The sequence below is a fragment of the Branchiostoma lanceolatum genome, chromosome 5, assembly GCF_035083965.1.
Source record: "Branchiostoma lanceolatum isolate klBraLanc5 chromosome 5, klBraLanc5.hap2, whole genome shotgun sequence".
In the NCBI taxonomy this organism is placed as follows: Eukaryota; Metazoa; Chordata; class Leptocardii; order Amphioxiformes; family Branchiostomatidae; genus Branchiostoma; species Branchiostoma lanceolatum.
This window is the reverse complement of record NC_089726.1, coordinates 8654546-8664172: the sequence shown is the minus strand read 5'-3', so window position 1 is coordinate 8664172 and position 9627 is coordinate 8654546. Positions and strand designations below refer to the sequence as shown.

At 44.7% G+C, this 9627-nt stretch overlaps 1 non-coding gene across 1 annotated transcript; it reads left to right on the top strand.

Moving 5' to 3' along the window:
• The first annotated feature begins 8975 nt into the window (after window positions 1–8975).
• Window positions 8976–9118, top strand: LOC136436010 (U8 small nucleolar RNA). Its single transcript, XR_010755986.1, has one exon. It is a non-coding gene; the product is annotated as a U8 small nucleolar RNA (small nucleolar RNA).
• Window positions 9119–9627: the final 509 nt, after the last annotated feature.

The window sequence follows — 9627 nt, the reverse complement described above, 5'->3', positions numbered from 1 at the left end:
ACTGTTCCCCTTAATCAAGTTGTGTAGGGCAAATCTACACCAGTCAAAACTTACCATTGTACAAAAATTCGTCTGGAGCACTCCATATCTTCCTTTTTCTTTTGTATCTTCAGTCACACTTTTATTTCTTCACGAAAGGCCGTGCCACTTCTTTACTTGTTTCTCTAATTTCAATATCAACTCGGTTACTCCTACGTGTCTGTTTCCTCCTCATTGTCAGTCTGCCCGTTTCTCCCGGCTTCTCCTTTCATCGGTCATGATCGTCTCCCTCCTGATAAGCCACAAACGCGATCTTTCCGAACGATCGGCCGCCTTCATAACGAGAGAAACCGCCCGCTGTATTAGACCAAACGTGCGAGGAATAGAAAGGATCACTGAACTCGCAGGGCCGAGGCATATTTGTGATCCTGTCAGACTCAGTTTCGTTATTTTACAGTCTCAAGCTACCCAGTCGTAAATGTTTGTCTGTATTCTATCCCGACTTTTCATCAATCGGCGAGAGAAAGGCCAATTTGAGCTCGTAAAAAAGGCGCGGCCTGTCATCATGTATTGAGCGCGGGAATCTTGCAGAGCTCGCGCCAACGCCAACGCCAACGTAGACGGTCGAGCTCGAGTAAAAATCGATTTTTGGCTGGCGCGAAAAACCCAGACGTCCCGTCAAATTGAAGTTGATGCACGGCGCATCGGCGTTCCGCGGGCTGTCTGGGCCGCGGCGGAGTGCGCCGTGGGGAGGGTGTGGTTTCCCCGCTTCATCATTTCGTAAGGCCGCGTGAATCTTGAATCTTTATTCTTTGCTTTTGGACACTCATTTGTCCTTAGCAATAAAATATGAAATACACACAATAACAACAGTAGAGTCAATTCCAAGTCACCGAGAGGGTTTTAATGTCATATTTGTAATATGTTTGAACTATTTTGATTAAAAGAATGTCTAAGTCACAATAGTTCTAAACTGTTCAAACAATTAGAATTGAAACTTATAACATGTTTGAACTTATTTAACAATGAATAAAAGACAGCTAGTACAATGAAACAAGGTAAAACTTGGCGTGGACAACTTCTGACTGTTAAGAACTATCTTACATATGCTTTGTGAGGAAAGAACCTATTTTCCTTTGGAAGGTTATCTTTTTAAAAAAAGCAGCATTTTGGGGGATCAAGTTACAACTAGGCGTGGCCACTGTCCCTAGCCTCAACCAGATCTCAATGCGGACGGAAAATACTAAATAGCTTTGGCAGATGAATACTAACCCCTGCGATCGTCCCTAATGAAATATCTTATATTCTGGCCCATGTCTACTAGCTTTTAGTCCGAGGACAGATCTGGTCGTGTCCCAAGGATGGCTGTAGGAGAGACCACGTGCTCGCGCGCGGGATAGAAAGTGATCGCAGCACGTTCCGAACACCGTAAATGATGCAGATCACAGGTGGGTATAGATCTACCGCCGCATCAGTTCATCAGCAAGACACGGCGCGCTTTCACGTGAATACCAAGAACCTTGAAGAACTGTGTGCACGGACGGGAAACTGAAAGGGGAAGCCACGCTTCCTTAAAGGATTCTAATAATCAATCTTAGCCGCTTTACTTTTCTAAATTTTCACGAATACTTATAACGACTCAAAAGTCTCAAGTTATGTGGTAAACACAGCATTAAGGTATAAAAAAGCAATCAAACAAATATCGAAAAATTCATTGGTATCTACAGATTACATCCCATCTACACACCAGGTCGTTGAGTTTTAACCCCAGACTGAAATGTAAGTAAAGATTCTGTTATACATAAATCTAATTTAGCACACTTAAGCCGAATATAATTCATCCACCACAAAGAAAATCAAAACCGACGTGAGATGTATTATTTTCATATCTACCGCTTACTAGTAATAAGGTACAATAAGGTACAATAAGGCGTAGGCGTGGGTAATAGTGAGAGTGATAACCGTTAGATGGATGGGTACTCGGTGAGCGCATTGTGGATTTCTGTCACGTGCCCTACCGCCGCGCCGAGTCGCCGCAATGCCCGTGGGAAAAATAAATCAACCCTGGGAGTGGCCCCTAATGCGTCTGTGTGGAGATGTCATAAAGATGCTTAACGCTGTTATGTCTGCAGATACGCCTTTTTTTTATCATCCGTGTAAGCAAACTGTAGTATCTGTACAGAACTATAAAAGGTATTGCTACATGATCATCAGAGATTACAGGGTGTATGTGTTGCGATGCGGGGCGGGTATACTACTCTTCGGTTTGACGTCTGCACCTAACACGAAATTATGAATTCTGAGCATGCAGAAAAATGGCCTTGTGTGCAAGAAAGTAGCCTTGATAGTAATAGATATTACTTGCTAGAAAGTAGCTTTGTGTGCAAGAAAATAGCATTAAAAGTAGGAGATCAAGTGCTGCAGTGCGCATGCGTGTCCATGCTGTGCGGGTACACACACGAAATTATGAATTCTGAGCATGCAGAAAAAATGGCATTGTGTGCAAGAGAGTAGCCTTGAAAAAGGCTGAGTAATGTCAAGCGTAACGCACGGATTCAGTATATATATTCCAGTTGATATTCGCCTGTGAAGAACTTCAGGTATTGGTACAACGTCCCAGACAAAAGCTACAATTGTTACCTATGATGCTACAAAGTCCTTGCGGACCGTGTCATTTCTTGAATTCCAAATCACGTCGTTTACGATCAAAGGCGCTAGCTGGCTTTAATGGAATGATAATGGCGGTACGAAGGGACGTTTCGTTAACGCCGATGACGGCTGGGGATAACTAGATGATGAACGATGATGTGTGTTGGAGACAAAGAACACACAACGGTTTGTCCCACAAAAGAGATCACCGTCCAGCCAGTGACTCTTGAAAGTTTATCTTCTATTCCCCGGGGGAATTTCCCCCTGTGGTCGTTTATTGGTAAGATCAATGACTTTCTATAAAATCAAGTTTATTGAGCAACCTTCTTGGTAAGGTTGATCTTCGGCTTTAAGAATCTTTAAGAATGTGTCGGTCGGAAACCGTGTATCTAAAGATTTCTCAAGCTAACGATACGCTTAAATCATCTCTTCATCTCCTCTCGCATTACTATTGAAAACTCAATTTAAACTCTATCCCTCCAGCGAGCACGATTTCCAAGCTATCACCCGACGAATGCAAGACTTGATGCTGCCGTAGATTGAAGATACGTTTACAGGACTTGGCCTTAGTATTAGAAACCTTCAACAGAATGTACAAGGATGCAAACGGGCCGACTTGACCTTTCATCAGAGTATTGCTTTAATGGCTAGCTGGAATCTGCAGTGTGCACGCGTAAGAATGTGGTGGCTACTCCTGTTGCAAGTCGACACCTCACACGAAATTACGAATTCCAAGACCTAACTTCAAAATAATGCAATCATCAAGCGAATATACGAGGAGTTAAACGGCCCGAGGTATGATATGGTTTAAAGAGTAGAGGCTGTGTTGCAATGCAGCGGCTACTCTTGTTTCAAGTCTTCACCTCACACGAAATTACGAATTCCAAGACCTGACCGTATGAAACGCGATCAGCAGAATATACGTACGAGGATGTATACAGCCCGAGGTATGGTATTGTTTAATGACTAGAGGCTGTATTGTGCATGTGTTGCAATGCGGGTGCTACTCCTGTTACAAGTCTGCAGCCCACGCAAAATTACGAATTCCAAGACCTGATCATCAGAATGTATGAGGGAGTATAAACGAGTGTGCAGGGAAGCGTAGAGCGTCCTTTATTTGGGGCGCCGACTTGACCTTGGACTCAGACGAGACGTGCACGCTCATTACAGCGGAGATTGAGTAGAAGACGGCGCGTGCGTGACCTGGGTACCAGACGGCCCCGATAGGCACGTCTCGCCCTCACCGGCAAGGGCGCGCTGATCTGGGCATGCGCAGTCGGCGAGAGAACAGGTGCACGTGACCCAAAATTGAGGACAGCTCTTGGAAAGGGCGTGGCACCGGAACGATTCTTGAATTTACACAGAAATGCGGATTCTCCTTGTCGCTCAATACTTTAGGAATAAAAGCATAAAGAATAAGATAAAATTACTTAAACAACAAATTGATAAAATTACTTGTAAACAAAGATGATTTTATGAACTATAGAGCCCATGCACGCCGCTTAGTTATGCGACGTTGCAGATGATACTGTCGCTGTAAATATATATATCTTCTTTTCCAGACGACTTGCAGTCACTGTTAATCGTTAAACACTGTTTATTATGCATCGGAAGACTTATTACGACTCAGGTTCGGCCGGTTTTGTCTGCGAGGCGATCTTGAGATGCACGCCGTGTTCTGTAGCAAGCGCCGATCGACTCGGAGATCTATCAAGACAATTCCGCCGAGCTTCTCGGGCGAGAGATAGTAAGATCTTACGGCTGGCGTGAAAATTAATTACACGATAAAGACGGTTGAGACGGTGTCGGGTGCAGGGGCGGGCACAGTAACCGCAGAACCGACGTGCCCTGCATGCCAAGACGACCGCCAACGGCAGCTTGTCATCTGAGGTTCATTTTAAGTGCATGTATTGATTCGAATGCAAGTTACTATTATCACTCTTATTCAATATACACCTATTGCCATACACAAATACTTCTTTCATCTAAATGTCTTCTTTTTCTGCTGCATTTTTTGTGTGCTGAGGGAAGTTTTTCTTTCAAATCCAGGTATCCCCTTTTGCCCGCCCTTTTTTTGACGAACTACGTATGCACTTTACCGGGGCACCGGTATTTATCGATCGTCTGCAGCTAACGTCTACTACGAGGATTTTTCCCGCCCTTTTCCCGTACGCGGCCTACTACTCGGCATGAATAATTCACGACCTGCTAACCCCCGTACAAATCACGCGCCGCCACCGCCGTGCAGGGGGGCAAAGGTCACGGGCACTGGCTTACTACGGACCTTACTGCGCCTGCGCCTCACGCTTATCGCTACCAGCGCGCACTACGCTCGGGTGGGTTCGACGGCCCTCGGAGATATCACGAAGGTCGCGGGGGAATTTTCGCGCGCCGCCGTCTGGCCATGGAAAAAAAGGATCAAAAGACCGCCTTCTTTGATCACCGGGGCGATCACATGAGCAAACGACGCGCAAAGAATGTATGCTTAGGTCTTAAAACGGTTGGACAGAGAAAAGGGGGCATTGCCCGTGTAAAACTCGTGCGTACAATGAGAATGAACCAATCTCCAAGCAGATGTTTGGGATGGATGGACGTATTAAACGTCTAGCTTCTAGATGCTGATGAGTTTCTCTTACATGGGTGAATGGGTGCGTGTAAGGGAAGCTCGACGTTTAATTCAGTCTTCTCTCCCAACATCTCCTCTACGATTAAAAAGAATGAGAAAAGGTTATCTATCTGTGTGCGTCTAGCTGTTCATGCTCAGATCTGCTAGCCGTTTACCATGATGATATGATAAGCGCGGTGTTGTAGTACACTGAGCGGAAGGAATCACAATGACCGAGCGCGCACGTGGCTTGTTTGGATATTCCCAGACCGTTCGCTCCACTTGCGCGGCCCCGCTCGCACTCCCATGAAGTCAGACATGTAGAGCAAGGCTAAGCTTTCAGGAAACTTGAAGCTTACATAAACACGAAAATGCCATACGCGTGCGCACATGGTCGCTCTTACGGTCCAAAGTCGCGCACTTTCATTGAAATCGGTACAATGACAGCAATTACATTCCATATACATGTATGTTATGTGTCATTAAACGTGAGTTGCTATTGAAATTTGTGAATATAGTCCGAGAAAGGGCATTGCCCTGGCAAAGATCGCAGAATATTAGAGAGCCAATCTCCAAGCTCATGTTTGGAATTGATGAGCTGCGTATACGTGCATGGATGGATGGATAGACGTGGAGGAAACTCGGTAGTTAGAAAACGGTACGACCCTCTCCCCACATCTGCTTGGCGATTAGGAAAGAAAGAGAAAGGGTTATCTCTCTGCGTCGCTTCATGTTCAGATCTGCTAGCTTAACTATGATAATATGATAATCGCGGTGTAGCTGAAGGAATCACAATGACCGAGCGCGCACACGTGGCTTGCTCGAATATTCCAGACTGTTCGCTCGACTTGAAGTCAGACATGTGGAGCAAGGTTAAGCTTTAATGAAACTTGAAGCTTACATAAACACAAAAACACTATGCGCCTGCGCACGAGGTCACTCTTACGGTCCAAAGTCGCGCACTTTCACTGAAAATGGGTACAAGGACAGCAATTACATTCCATATACATGTATGTTATGTATCATTAAACGTGAGGGCCTATTGAAATGTGCGAATACATAGCCGGGGGCGCTTACGATACTTACAGGTTAAATAGGAATAACCTTGGTATCTTTTGTAATCCCGGGCAAATGGAAAAATGATTACAGCAAATCTTCTGGGCGTAAGTTTACAAGGCTGTGTGCGTTTTATTATCACGCATTGGATGGAGGTGTGGATTTTGAGAGTAGCATATGGTAGGGCACTCCTGTTAGATTACAAACATAGTATGGATAAAACTGGGAGGAGTGGAACAAGCGAAAACAAAAATAAACGACAGAGTGCAAAAGAAACTCCAGTCTGCGAGAAAAAAAGTGGGGGATAAAGAATTGTACAATATTTAGGAATGCCTAGTCTATACCAAACCTCTTTGTGGACCACTGTGCACTTCTATTACCGGCAAGCACTTCTGGCCAAATGTCTCCCAATTTTGGAACTGGAATTTTTTTCAGTTCTCAAGAGACGTCTGGTAGAGACTAATCTAACTATGTATGTCAACGTTAGTCGCCATGTGTGCTACAGTTTCCTTGGCAGGCTGACTACTGTGTTAGCACCCTGTGAGATTATGTTTATTCCCCACGTGAGTCGTATACATGCGGTATTAAGTCTATCCCTGAACATGGGACAAGGTCATGAAATTACAAAGTCAAATGAGGATCTCCATCTTTCTCTCTCTCTCGCCATATTTTATCACGGAGAGCGCGTGCAGACTCTCCCCTGGGCATAGAGTAAACATTTAGAGAATTATGAATGAAAACCAAGCGAACTGCAAATATCGCGTGATCATCACAAAGAGCTGGGGGTAAAACCGACATGTTTTCACGCGTGATGTACACATGCAAGGGATAATTGCTTATGTGTTCATCCAACCGAATCTTTCCCAGGGCGTTACTCTTTTCACAGAGATGGTGTGTAGACAACAAAGAAAAGACATCAATCAAGTGCAATCATCTTAAGATCGAGTTTTATATCTAGATCTAGAGTTCTCTAGACCTCTCAGGGGTCACAGGCGCTTCAAGAAATCGATGTTACAACGAAGACAAGACATCGATGAAGCGCAAATGATCTTAAGAGTCTCTGCCTGGTGTTCTCTCTGTGGCCACAGGCGCTTTAAGAAATAATCTTGATAAGTCTTTGTGTTGATAAGATATCAGTCTTTCCAAGGCTGTAACTCTGTAGACCGGCCTTGTCCTGACTGGCTATCCGGCATGGGGAGGAAAACCTTGGGACAGTTCCGTCAACGGCTGTGGAAATGTCCCAGAGAAAGAGAGCATGGGGTTCGGCGCTTTGTTTGATATCCTGGTATTCATCCTAGCCTGTTTACATAATCTGTCGCTCACGGGGGTCATTGTGACTCCTCCTAGCCTGACCTGTGGAAATGCTGGACTTCAGCTTGGTCAAGTTAGTCAGGCCAGTCTCCTTCTATAGTTAGTACCGTGTCTCTTCCATCCCTTCACATCCCTATTCTAGCTACTGCGTCTTTTCTGTCCCTTCACAAAAGATACAGAAGACATAGAGAGCAGTAGAGCTCGGCGTTTGTTATCTTGGTACCAACCTCTCAACCTAAATGCAGTGCCTCTACTGTCCCTTCGCATCCCTGTTATAGCAACGAGTTTCTTCTTTCTTTTCCTTTGCAAAAGAGACAGAAGACGCCCAGTAGCAATGTATGATAGGGATTGATACTACGCTAGTGCTTTGTCCCATTGTTTGGGCTTCCCCGCTCACCCGATACGACCCTAGCTGCTCTTGGCCTTGATCACTAACGTCCACAGCGCCGCATATCATCTGTCTCGTCTATAACCGTCGTCTCATGATCCATTGCCGTGTATGGGCATATCAGTCAAGTTTACTGCGGGGAGGTTTAAAACCGTACTTTGAAGACCTTGTATTCTTATCTGTACAACACATTTGTGCCTGGCTATCACTCACTGATCAGGGTGAAAAATTGCTGCGGCGCCGGCTAGCTGTTCGCAAATGCATTCAGGCATTTCAGACAAGCGTGGGCATCATGCAAGTTAAACTGCGGAGCATAGGAAAATGACACATTCATCAAGGCCGCCCCCCACAACTCATGTTTAAAACCGTTTTGTTTGTGGGTGGGGGTAAACTTTAAAGTGCATCCTCCACCCAACCCTACGGGTGAATCACACCCTCGAAGGAAAAGAAGCCCTTTGTTGTAGTCTGTGCAAATGCCAGGCTTATAGTCTTCGCGAAGTAGGAGTCAAAATCTACAACTAAAGACTGTCTTACGATCTTTCAAAAGAAATAATCCAAACTATGGTCTTAATGAAGTAGGAGTCAAAATCTACAGTTTAAGACCGCTTTCGGAAAGCAAATCCTGCAGTGACTCAGACGAAGCTCACTTAACGCCCTCATGGTGAGTCATCAATTTCACAGGTACGCCAAGCTGTAATATGTATACAAACCGCTACGTGTCGCTAATGAGCAAATCCTTACCAGCAGCCTTCGCGCATCTAATTATAAATGCACTGGTATAATTCTCTCTATTTGTAACATATTGTACCAATAAATAAAGTTGGTGACGCTATAATTCGATAGTTAATAATATTTACTAGACCAGGTTAAATTGTTATTGTATCATCTTATATTTGATCGCTACATAAAGAAGAATCAGTAACTTTAAAGACCACGAGCTGTATAGAATACCATAAAGGTACGTAATGTTTTCAACCCCGGGCTTCGGCATCGGTAGGGTAATCCTTACCTGTTGTCTCTCCGGAGACTTCAGTAATGGATTACGGATGATGAAGCGAGACTTATGACTCAAGGTGAGTTAGAGCGTCTCGGGGTTTGGGGACTGCAACACCCTCATTCTCATTTCTGACTACCCTACCGATCAAACTAAATATAAGTTTAAGCATCTTTATATAGATGTAGCCTCCGTTGCAGGCTCTGAAGCGGCTTTTGGGGGGCTAAATAATACACTTTCTGCAGCCACCCCGTAACTATCAGCCATCCTGTAACTATCAGCCGCCTAGCTGATAGTTACAGGATGGCTGATAGTTACGGGGTGGCTGCAGAAAGTGTATTATTTAGCCCCCCAAAAGCCGCTTCAGAGCCTGCAACGGAGGCTAATATAGATGTGGCTATTACTCGTTGGCAGCCGTCAGTCTCTCAAGACTATGGCATATCACAACAATGTCAACCACTATAAAATAAATAGTTATCCCGTAACGTATGCAGGTAACTACTGCTAGCAGTTGGGATCCAGGTAACATAGATGTGTGACAAGGACTAGATATACTAGTACTGTGGTCTACATTGATGTAAGAGACTATACAAATTTAGTATTGGCTATTTTCTGGATGAGGGTGTAGGAAAGTCGTGCACACAG